The 11496-nt window shown below is 50.3% G+C and overlaps 1 long non-coding RNA gene across 9 annotated transcripts in view; it reads left to right on the top strand.

Annotated features, from left to right (window-relative positions):
• Window positions 1-813: 813 nt before the first annotated feature.
• The window catches only part of LOC106049576 (uncharacterized), a 68076-nt gene continuing 57393 nt past the window's right edge, over window positions 814-11496 (top strand). For 3 of the 9 annotated variants that reach the window (XR_010826263.1, XR_007159792.2, XR_010826260.1), the window contains exon 1: window positions 1403-2852. This is a non-coding gene — a long non-coding RNA (uncharacterized lncRNA). Of the gene's footprint in view, window positions 891-1402; window positions 2853-11369 lie in introns of those variants that run through there. The other 6 variants (XR_007159790.2, XR_010826258.1, XR_010826262.1 and 3 more) reach the window with 5 other exon arrangements.

The raw sequence follows: 11496 nt of genomic DNA, 5'->3' as shown, positions 1-11496 counted from the left end.
ACTACAGGTTCAGGAGTGACCCACTACAGTCAGTTATATTACTACAGGTTCAGCAGTGACCCAGCACAGACCATTACATTACTACAGGTTGAGCAGTGACTCACTACAGCTTTACTACTACAGACAACTATTACTACGGGTTAAGCAGTGACTCACTACAGACAGCTATATTACTACAGATTGAGCAGTGACCCACTACAGCTTTATTACTACAGACAACTCTTACTACAGGTTGAGCAGTGACTCACTACAGGCAAGTTACATTACTACAGCTGTATTACTACAGGCCCAGCAGTGACCCAGCACGACGGGGGTCTCAGAGCACAGCTCTCCCCACCCCAGCCCCGAGGAAGGTGCCTCCAGCGCTGCCCCTTTCCCTTCCAGCTCCTTCTGACCGCTTCTCAGCGCTCCCGTCACCTACATCCACGCCGTTACGGGGGCATTCGCCACCCAAGCCCCAAGTACAGCCCCACAAACTGCCTGTGACTACCCACATACAGCCCCAGAGGATGCTTGTGACTAACAAGAGCCTATCCTAGAGCTGCTTTTTGCCGTGGTTCCCTGAAGGGGAGCCCAGCCAGCCCTCAGAAGACCACACCGCTCACCACTACCCCCTCCAGGACAGTGCCGCTGTAGCCGCCCGGCCCCGCCCTTTAAAACCTCGGGATGCTCCAAGCCGCAGGCGGGAGGGGGGGAATGCGCGGCCCCTCTCAGATCCTCGAGCGCAGGCGGACGGCGCAGGACCGCGTGACCCCCCCTCGGTGCGGGGGGAGTGGTGAGGCCCGGTCACGTGCTCGGGGAGCGCGGTGCTGGCGGCGCTTCCCGCCAGGGGGCGCCACGCGGCGGCGGCGGGAAGGGGAAGGGCGAGCACGCGGGGCGCGCGTGATCGTGTGCGTGTGCGGGCGGGCGTGCACGTGTCCTTGCACGGCGGTGCACGTGTCCTTGCACGGCGGTGCACGTGTCACTGCACCAGGCGTGCACCGTTTTGCGCGCGGGAGCGTGCACCGGCGCGTGCACGGGCTGTTGCACAAGCGCGTGCCGGGATGGGCGTGCAAGCGCGGGCACAGCTGCGTGTGCACGGGGGGCGCGTGGTTGCACGCGCGTGTGGCGCCCGGCGGGAGAAGAAGGCGGGAGGCGGGGAGGGGGGGGGCGGCCCCGAGGTGAGGGGGGGCCGGGGCGGGGGTCGGGGGGATCTGGGGGGGGCTTAGGGGGTTCGGGGCTGGGGCTGGGGCAGTTCTGAGGTAGGGCCGGGGGGGCGCTGGGGGGGCTCTGGAGGCCATGGGGCCTCGGGGGGCCATGGGGTTTATGGGGGCTGGGGGGTCTCGGGGGGCTGGGGGGTTTTGGGGGGTCGTGGGGGCTCAGGGGCTGGGGGCTGCAGCACCTCTGGGGCCCAGCTGAGGGGGCTCTGGGGTCTTCAGAGCATTGGGGCCAGGCTTGTGGCCACTGTGGGGCCAGGCTGGGGGCTTCTGGGGCCATGGGGGCTTCGGGGGTGTCTTTGGGGCTGGGGGGTGCTGGGACCAGTTCTGGCAGCGCCATTTCATCCCTGTGTGTTTTGGCTGCAAGGTGTTTGTGGGACGCTGTCCCGCACAGTGTGTGGGCAGCGGTGACCGTCCCCGCTCTTCCCCTAAATCACAGAATCACCGAATGGTTTGGGTTGGAAGGGACTTAAGGATTCCCTAACTCCAACCCTGCCGTGGCAGGGACGCCGCCCACCAGATCAGGTTGGCCAAGGCCCCATCCAGCCTGGCCTTGAGCCCCTCCAGGGCACCCACGATGTCTCCGTGCAGCCTGTCCCAGTGCCTCACACCCCCACAGCGAAGGATTCCTCCTAATGCCCGGTCTAATTCTGTCCTCTTTTAACTTAAGACCGCATTTAATGGGATCTCGACCTGCCTGGTGGGATCTGGAGCTGTGGGTTTGCAAGCCCATCCCAGAAAAGCAATGAGAAACCTTGCAGCCGTGGGGCTCAGCAGCCTCCTAACTGCCTGGAGGGTGTTTATTTTTGTCGTTAAAAGGCGAGCATGTGTTTCTCTTATATCCTGCTACTTCCACAGCTGCCTACTGGGGATTTTAAATTATTTTTATTATTTTATATTTCATTTATGTCTGGAGGCCCTTTCATGCTAGACTCTGTACAAACACAGTCTTCCCTACTGAGTTTACGATCTAGGCAGACAATGGATGAGAGAAATTAAGTGTTAATGGCTCCATTTTATAGCACGGAATTGAGACCTGCTGTTGCACAGTGTTTGGTCTAGGATCACGCAGGGAATGTGTAGGCAAGCTGGGAAGGGAACCAGATCTCACAGAACCAGATCTTACAAGCGCCGGTCTCTGTGCTGAGGCATTTGTCATCCCTCAGCGTGGTGTTTCTTCAGAGCCTGTGGTGAAGAAGTGGTCAGGACTCATTGAAATCGGGAGGAATCGGTTCACAGAGCCGTGCCACGCCAAGTGCTCTGCTCAGGAAAGTGAACCGCGAGGGCAGAGACAGAGCGCAGAGCAAGTGTTAGAAAGTTCAAGCTGGAATTGAGAAGTTTCTGTATCGCTTTGGTGCGTTGTCCACCTACTTGCAGGTGTTGGGTAGCCTTTTCTGTGCAGTCAGCCATGGGCGTGCTTAGAAGAGCACCCAAGTGCCTAGAAAGCTGAAATGGCAGGACGGGGAGGGTTAACAGAAGCCCTGGTACTACAGATTGGCTTTGCACTGTTGTCCAGAGCCTGTCAAACCCGGGACCAATGCTCTTACACGTTTACTTTGCAGGGAAAGCTGGGGGATGCACAGTGGCCGGAAGCACCACAGCAGTGGAGAGGGCTTCAGCCAGGAGAAGAGACCCCAAAAAACGGCACTGTGGCAGGTAAGAGGGGAAGCGACCTTCTCCTCAAGTCCTCCAGCATCACTGCGTTTGTTCACGGGCTGAGGAACTTCGCTAAAAGCTGTGGGAGCAGGTTGGAGCCTCTGCAGCCTGATGAACAGCACAGCAGAGACAAACAGTCACACCACTCCCTGCTGCCAACCCACTCAAGCCCTGTTGTCCCAACAGCTTACCCTGCAGCGCCTGTCCCTGCACCTAGATTTTTGACATCAGCAATAAAATCCACATTTTCTGAGCAGTGGGAAGAGACTCGTGCTCAAAATGTGACCTTGGCTGTCCTACCGGCAGTCCTGGTGTAATTAAAGGACAGTTCTTGCTCAGTTACTCCGAGCTAGTCTTTCCTGCTGTAACGGAGCGTCATGCACAAACACGCTGTTATTCCATTTATCATTGCAATGCTAATTTTATTTTTTGGTCTGCTCGGACATCTTTTGGAAAATGTCAGGAATTCCTTGCCTCTTGCTCGTCTCCTAGTTTTTAATGGTATTTGGATACTGTCTAGCGTTGAGCCTTAAAGGGGATGTCTGATGCTTTATCTCTTGCACCCGTTCTGGTTTGCGTGGGGAGGAGGTTGGCAGCATCTCGGAGAACAAAATACTCAAGTGTTTTTGTATGGGGGTGTGGAGAAACTTTCCTTGATAACAGATTTTATGTCACTGTATGTTTATTTCTTTAAGGTTTTTGTGGGTGGAGTGTGGACTGTGGGCTGTATCCCTTTCAGGTAAAAGCCAGCTGCATAGGTGGAGCAATCTTAGTTGTTTTTGTTCATTTAACTTCTGCAGAAAGCCGCAAAGAAAGGACTGATTTTCTATGCAGACAGGGGAAAGAGGCACTACCAGGGCCAACCCACATGGAGCCAGGAAGGTTTCAGTTTGCAATAAGCACGTTTGAAGGTGAAATGGAGGTAGTGAGCTATGTTTCAGAGCCCTGCGATGCGCCCTTCTGGTTTTTTGGATGGTGGAGTCCCTCCACAGCCGTGGATGGCATGGATGAGAAGGATGGCGTATCGCAGAGCCTCTTCTGGTTTTGAGCACAGGAAATTTTTGGGATGGAGGGGTTTTTAAAAGTGTTGAAAGTAGCAATTGCCCCCATGTCAGACCACATTAAAAAACAGCACACAAAGGTAAATCGTGTCCCATGCGTATTGGAAGTGTAGGCTTCATGGAAGCAGTGTTTAAGGGGTTTGGTCACCAGTGTCTGAAATAAGCATATTCCCCACTATGTAAGAAACAGCCTAATTCTGTAAGCTTTCATGTGCATTTTTGCTGAAAAATACTGAAATTTGTCCGTAACATAAACCCAACAATCTGTTAAGATGGTGGGATTTTAGGGAAACTGGAAACTCACTAGCAGTTAACATGCACACCATCTGATGCAGAAATTTCTGTTCTAACTTCTGCCGCTGTGGCTTTCTTAATGCTGTGAAATTTATGCCCTGGTAAGTTTGTTCTCAGCTGGCGCATAAAAACAACTAGCTCTTTGAGTCATCAGGTGAGGTCTTGGCTTAAATGACAGCTTGTACTCCTTGGGTCATCTACGAGAGCTCAGAAGCTGAAGATGAATTTCGTAATGGATGTGGGAGCAGTGCAGGGCTCAAGGGGTTTGGCTGATTGTGGGAGTTTGTAGAAGTTGCTGTTATGTTCAAGGCAACTGGTTTTCAAAGGGCTGCTGCCAAAGTGCAGGTTTTGGAGCCACATGTGATAACAGAAAAGAAGTTGAGCTCTCCACAGGTTAGATGAGGGAGCACAGAATTGAAAGAGGATTATTGAAATCGTGTAGAAAAGACGTGCAGTCTGATTGAGAGTTAGTCAGGGCCGTTTTAAAAGCACTTCCAGTATATTTAATTTAAACCAAGCTAAAATATTTAGCCTGGCTACCCACAGAGGACTCCGATGTGATTTCCCTAGTACTCTTTGAAGCCCCACTTTTGTTTCAGAGGATAACTTTTCCCGAGTTTTTTCTCCAGGAGTCCCTGGCTGCCTTGGGAGCAGTCTGACAGCAGAGACATGGTGCTGGCTGTGATGGAGCATTCGTTTCTCAGCCTTTCCCACACGGTGGCAGCATCTTTCAAAGAGTCAGCTCTCGCTGGTCGTCTTTGCTGGCTGATTTACTCACACCTTCGCACAGAGATCAGAGGTTTGGCTGGAAACCTTCTTCCAAGAAGAGCACGCTTTTTCATTTCCTGGGTGACTGGAAGAGGAAAGAGGGTTGTGGAGGAGATAATGTCCGAGCAGTCTTTTTTTAAAAAATATAAATAAATCACAGCTTACTGACAGGGAGCTGAGACAGATACCACTACTGTATGGTGACCAAAACCAGAAGCAGACTGTGACCTGTGGACTTGCTGTGTGTGCGCTGTGGGTCACTTGGAGCCCTGCTGTGCTGTCGTGGTCTTCCAGAGGTTATCTTCTAGTGCCTGGGGAGGTGGTCAGAGTGTCTTCTGTTACCTGACTTTGCATATAATCTGTACTTTTTCTCTTCAGATAGCTTCCCCTTGCGGGAAGGAGAAGGAATTGTTTTCATCTTGGTTGCTGGCCACTGGTGCTTCAGTTCAGTGTGTTTCAGGGCATGTGCTGTGCCTGACAAACTTCATGTGCAGGAGGAAAAGCCTTGTAAGGAAAGACTCCTTTTGTGTTACTGATTGTAAAGGGAATTAATTTCCAAGCTGAAGATCACTGTTACTGCTTGGCAAGGAGATTCCTCCCTTCTTTCCAGGGTGCTGTATCAGATCTGTAAGGCATGGCCAGTTGTTAGAGTCATCAGGTGTCCCGGACACGTCCAGGCTCCCCTCTTTCTCCACTTCTCCCTGCACCTTTCCCACCAAAAGCATTTTGCGTGGCTGGTGGGAAGGTGTGGTGTTCCTCGCATGCGACACATCCGAGACACGCCACGGTCTTGACTGCGCCTAGCAGGCTGGCTAGGCCGCGATCCCATGGGACAGAGACACAGCCTCCCCAGGGAGACGTTACTGCTGTGGTGCTGGGACCTGTCCGCTTTGGGATGTGTTGGCTCAGACCACATCCCATTTCGCCTCCTGCTTCCCACCGTGGCTCAGGAACAGGTCTCTGGGGCAGGCGGGTAACAGAAGCCCTAAAATGCCAGAGTAGGGCAGCTTTTCTGCGGCACCGACGCCTCGCTGGTGCGTTGTCTCACCACCCTCGGGTAGGAGCAGAGGTGGCTCTGCTGCTGGAGGTGTCGTGCGTGGCAGCAGAGCCGCGTGGCAGGGCTGCAGGATGACGGGCCGTGCTCCACCGCCTCCTCCAGCAGCAGGCGGGTGCACGTCCAACGGCTGCAGCCCGCGTTGTACCCCAAACAGGATGGGGAGGCAGGCTCTGACAGCACTTCAGGTCTTGCTTCTGATGGCTCGGAGGCCTCCTCTGATGTTTGTTATCTGCAGCGTGCTTTAAAACAGCCTCCAGGTCTCCGACAGCACACCTCGCGGCTCTGTTAAGCTGGTCCAGGCAGCGAGGGATTGCTCACTCCTACAAGGGTGTGGGGTCCCACCAGGAGCTGCTGGCAGCGAAGACATTTTGATGAATCTTGTAAAGATCTGGTTATTTGCCACCTTGCACCTGGTGGGAGCTGTGTCTGCTGGAGTACAGCGCCGTGACTCTTGCTGAAGCTCACCTCCGTGTGCGGTCAGGTTGTCAAGTTTGAGCACAAGCATTACAGCTACCTGTGACCCTCTGGCAATGCAGAAGAGAATCGACTGAGAAGGTGTTAACCTCTTCAAAGGAGCCTTGTGCAACTCCCCGTTGAAGAGCAGGGCTGAGAGCAGAGTGGCAAGAGCTGCTGGCTGTGTTAGTCATCCAGAAAGAGACTTGTTTTTCCTTCTCCCCCTCCCCGCCCTGGCACGGGGGTAGAGATTCTTTCTCACTGCTTGGTGTGGCCAAAAGTTAGAAGAAGAAACATGTTATCACCAAGGGAATCAGTCAACTCTCCCCTAAAAACATAAGCTTTTATTTGTGCAGCTCTGGCAGCGAGATGTAGCGGGGCGTTGAATTTTGCTGCCATAGCCCCCGGAATCTGAAACCAGTTCTGCTGGGAGACATGCAAACCTGAACACGTGTGTGTGTTCACACCTCCTTCCACATTAACGTTCGCATGTAGATGGCTGATTCCCTGATAATAAGATGCAAAGTGGTGCGGGTACTGCAGAAGTCTCGGGTTGTGCTGACTACCTGCTACTTACATAAAGGAACTGGGGAGCGCAGGAGGCCTCTGCAGCCACCGGTCACCATTTTCAGTGGGGTATGGGCACATTGACTTTCCTTGTAATTAAAGTTGGTAAACCAGAATGCCTAACTTTAATTTCTAGACCGCACGAGGCCCGCAGGATCGAAATCTGAGGAAGTAATCAGTGATAACTTGGTCAGACAGAGATTTTTCAAGGTCCATCTCAGCATCTTCATTTTCAGACGGTTGGGTAGGAAATGGGTTGCCTTTGCTGGGTGTGTGAAACATGTAAAAGCACTCGCGTTTCTTGGAAATGGAGGCTCGAAGGAGTCTTTGGAAAAGGTGCTTTGATTCGTGAGTCACTTGTGAAGATTTTGGTTTTTATTACGTGGCAGGTTCAGAGCCTTTTTTAAAAGCTTTTTTCTGTTTCTGGAAGCACTTTGCCACTTGGTGTTGTCGGTTGGAGTGGTACAAATTAGGATGTTGTCCCAGAGGAGCACAGCTCTTGATGCTTATGCTGCTGTGTGACCTCCAGGACAGGCACAGACTGCTGAGGTCAGTGAATTTGTCATGGCCCTGCCGCTACCCAGGGCTTCTGCAGCAGTTTTAGGATTCTTCAAGCCTTAACAGACATACAAAATCCATCTGCTCTGGCTGCAAAGCCAACGAAACTGTCAGCACCTAGGGAAAAACACAGTAAGTAGCTTCTCTTTCCTGTGCTTTTTCAGAAGTACGCTCGGTTGCACGTATATATCCACTGGGATTTTGCCTCTTCTCTCATGCTGCATAGCATGAAAAATGCACACCAGCTCCCAAGGTAATGCAGACTTTTCATGAACGTTTCTGTTGCTTTCGGTGCATTTTAGACCAAGTTAAAGAAGAAAGAGCGAGAATACGTGGGAGAAGCTCTGGTTTCGATAAAGGATGATGTGTGCGGACTTTGAATCCTGGAGTGCTTTTTGGACTGTTTATGGCACTGGAGGTGATTTGGGCTTTTCTTTGCTTGCAGGATGATTTTAGGTATTAGAATTGGTCATCAGTCACAGAAGTTTCCCAGTCAAGCGTTTAATCGCTCAGAAATTAGGGTTTTGTGCAACAGGGCTTGTCAGTAAAGAAAGGAAAGTAAATATCTGCTTGCTATCTTATTTTAGACAATTGAATTAAAAAAACAAAGCAGCAGAAGGGAAGTTAGAGTTTCAGTTCCTGCAAGCTGAAGATTTGCATGGGTTCAGCAATGACAAATACATGAGATCATGCCTAAATTGGCTCTGAACCTGCCACGCATGTGGTAAAGGTGAACCAAAATCCTCTGTACTTGCCAAAACCTGAATAAGGTTTTTGTAACGAGCTGTGGCAATGACAGGTGGTGTTTGCTACCAAGATTTCACTCCCTGCTCAGGTAATATCTCAGCTCTGTGAAGGACTGGGGTCTTACAGGAAGGTGAAAGTGAAAACTAACTTCCCGTACAGTTTGAAAATAGGCTAGCTAGGCTAGCCCGCTACTCACAACCCTGCATGCGCGCACTTGAAAACTTGCAGTTTCTGCAAAACCTGAACGTGTTGGGACTGCTTTTCTGTTTCAAGAAGAGAGTGGGAAGGCTCCTATCTGTGGCACTAGTAATAGAGCTAGGTTCTCCTATTGCTGCTTCGGCAAAGTGACGTTGCCATCTCTGCTTCAGTGCTCGGGGAAGAGGAACAGGACCGACTCACGTCACTGAGTAGCAGAGCCAGGGATAGGACCTACATTTCCTAGCTCTTGTCCAAAGTTTTGACCATTGGATCAGACCCAAAAGTCCCCTCCTCTTGCTGTGCCACTACTGGAAACATGCAAAAAAATGGAAGCTACCTTGGTTGTATTTCCTTGGAGTTGAATTGCTCAGTGCCAGTCTGGAGGTTTGGGCATTCAAGCAGGAAAAGGCTTGGCAGGGAGCAAATACTGCTAGGTAATCTTTATTTCTCTAGTCAGCCACCTCCTTCTTTTCATCTTCTCACACCTTTCTCATTCTTGTCCTTTGGTTTGGTGCGTTCGGCTACTAACACAGGTCACCACAAGGAATAAGCTGACAGTTTCGGGGAGTGCGTAAGAAAAAAAATCAACAAAACCCAGTTCAGGTCCCATCCCATTGTGTGCCTTTTGTTTTTACGGTCTTTCACATCCAGTGCTAGAGAGTTCATTGTTTAAAATTATAATTCTCTTCTCCAGCCCTCCAAAGCATGCTCTCACCATGCCAGGAGCTGTAGTAAGGTGGTCTGGCAGTGGGTTGTGATGCTGTTTATCTAGTTATTTTTCCCCCCTATGCCAGCTGCACAACAGTAGGCTCTGAGGTGGTCCTGCCTTGATTTAATCCATAAAAAGTGATTGCTTTTCAGTCGCCTCAGGATTTAGCCACTTGGAGGTCATGAAGCTGCTTGTGATGGTACGAACAAGGGGCAGCTGATTTCAGTTTCCGCAGAACCATCCCATGATGGCTCAGCTTGCAAGGGAGAAATACCCTGGTGAAGAAAGGGAACCCATCGCTGGCTGCCTTGGGGAGGGAGGATTGATGCCTCGGTGGGTGGGGGGACACCTGGGGGGGAAAAATCGTTGGCCATGAAAAAAGTTCTCCCCTGAGAACTGACGCCTCCACCCTGAGAACAGGAGCTTGATTTATTTTTCCATGTAAAAGAAGATGTGGGGAGAGGAAACTATAGCCCACCCTCAGCTACCCTCACTGTTGCAGAGTGCCGCCACCCTTCCTCATCACCCACGTGCATTATTTTTAGGGTTTGTTTGCCTCAGCTCATTCTTTCTTAGGGTTACGAGTACTTCCCTCCCGCAGCCACCCAGGTGGCACATCAGCAACCACAGCTATGCCTGGAGAATGTTCCCCTTCACCATCGTGTTCATCAGTTCATTCTCCAGCAAGTGGAAAAAAAAAAGTGTCAAAGAACTGTCAAGAAAGGAGAAATGATTAGCAGTGATGCTTTACGTGGGGCAGGAAGGTGTCAGAGGAACCACCTGGAGTCCACACGACTCTGTGGGACTTTTTGAGATAGGTTAGTGCAGACCGTGGCCCCCTTCTGTAATGAGGACCAGGCTTTTTTAATTGCCTTTGTAAAGATTTTAGACAGAGGTTGGTCCTAGTCCCACAGTGAAGAGTTTCTTTGTCTGTCTTGCTGATGAAAGATACTAAAATGGGTTAAATCCATCCTGGAAACGTACTTTTTCTGTGCAGAACGCGTTCTGCCTGGTTTGGCTGGGACATTTTATGGTTTAAGGTGTGATGCTGGGTGCTTGCCTGGTGGGCTGAGTCTTACTAGTTTAAATTAGGGTTGTAAGCTGTAATCTGCTTTCTTAAAATTCAGGAACTTTCCTGTTTAGAAATCTGATTTATAGTCGCTTTTGAGAAGCTTAGGGAGTTGTTAGGGAGTTGTTATAAGTGTGGCAGCATTCTGTAAAACTCTAGTCCTGTTTCATGGTTTGTGTGGTCTGGTTCAGAGCTCCTGCTTCAGCAGGCTGTGTCTCTCGTGCAGGTGAGTTCCTGGATTCCAGAGCAGTGGAGCCTTCTGACCTAGTTGTGGTGAGCGAGACCTGATGTTTATTTAAGGAGCCTTGGGTTTAGACCTATTATCTAGAGTGGTATTGCGGTGCAGTGGTCTTGAGATGCCTCTTATCACTACTTGAACCTCTGGACCAGATACTGAAACTGGCCTAATACTTTCTCTCTAGGGAGAAACCATGAGAGATGTGCGTTGTACTGTGAGAGCAGAAATGATCCTTGCTTTTGGCAACATTAAGCTAGACGTTTGTCACATCTTCTGGTTTTCCCTGAGGTTCATTTTCTGTTCTCTTTAATTCCCAGGTTGCAATTATAAGACAGTTTTGTAAAGGATAACGGCCATCCCTGTGTACGTTGGGGGCTATATTCGGGAAGAAACGGTCTGTGTGCGTTAATCATGCAGCATCGGCCTGTTTGAGATGCGGAGATGGGTTAGATGGGCTGCTCATCTCAACTAGTGAGTCAGTTGCTGCTATACCCTTGTACGTAGGTTTTTAAGCTGTGGTTACTGCCTCCCCTGTGAGCAATTTGCACAATAACGTGGTGTCTTCATTACTGACCTTTTAAATTAAAAGTGAATGGTAAAATGTTAGATTATGAGAGCTTATCTTGTATGTAGACATCAGGTATATCCAGTACTGGGGCAGTGTTAAGGCAATTAAGTTGAGAGTAAAAATAAAGATGAACACCACTACTAAATCTGTTGGTGACTTGTTTACTGTATGATTAGGAAAACCAAATTTTTTTTTAAATTAGAATGTTTCACACTTTTTTTTTTCTGTAGGGCAGTACTGATTTGAAGCTAGGGTGATCAACAAACAGCTCTTGGCAGGATCAGAAGGATATGATATGAACTGTTACGATACACACAAGATACATCCTGTGCAGGAAATACAAGGGAAAAACCAAAG

This window comes from Anser cygnoides, chromosome 22 (genome assembly GCF_040182565.1).
Source record: "Anser cygnoides isolate HZ-2024a breed goose chromosome 22, Taihu_goose_T2T_genome, whole genome shotgun sequence".
Classification (NCBI taxonomy): Eukaryota; Metazoa; Chordata; class Aves; order Anseriformes; family Anatidae; genus Anser; species Anser cygnoides.
This window is presented reverse-complemented; position numbering and strand designations above follow the sequence as displayed.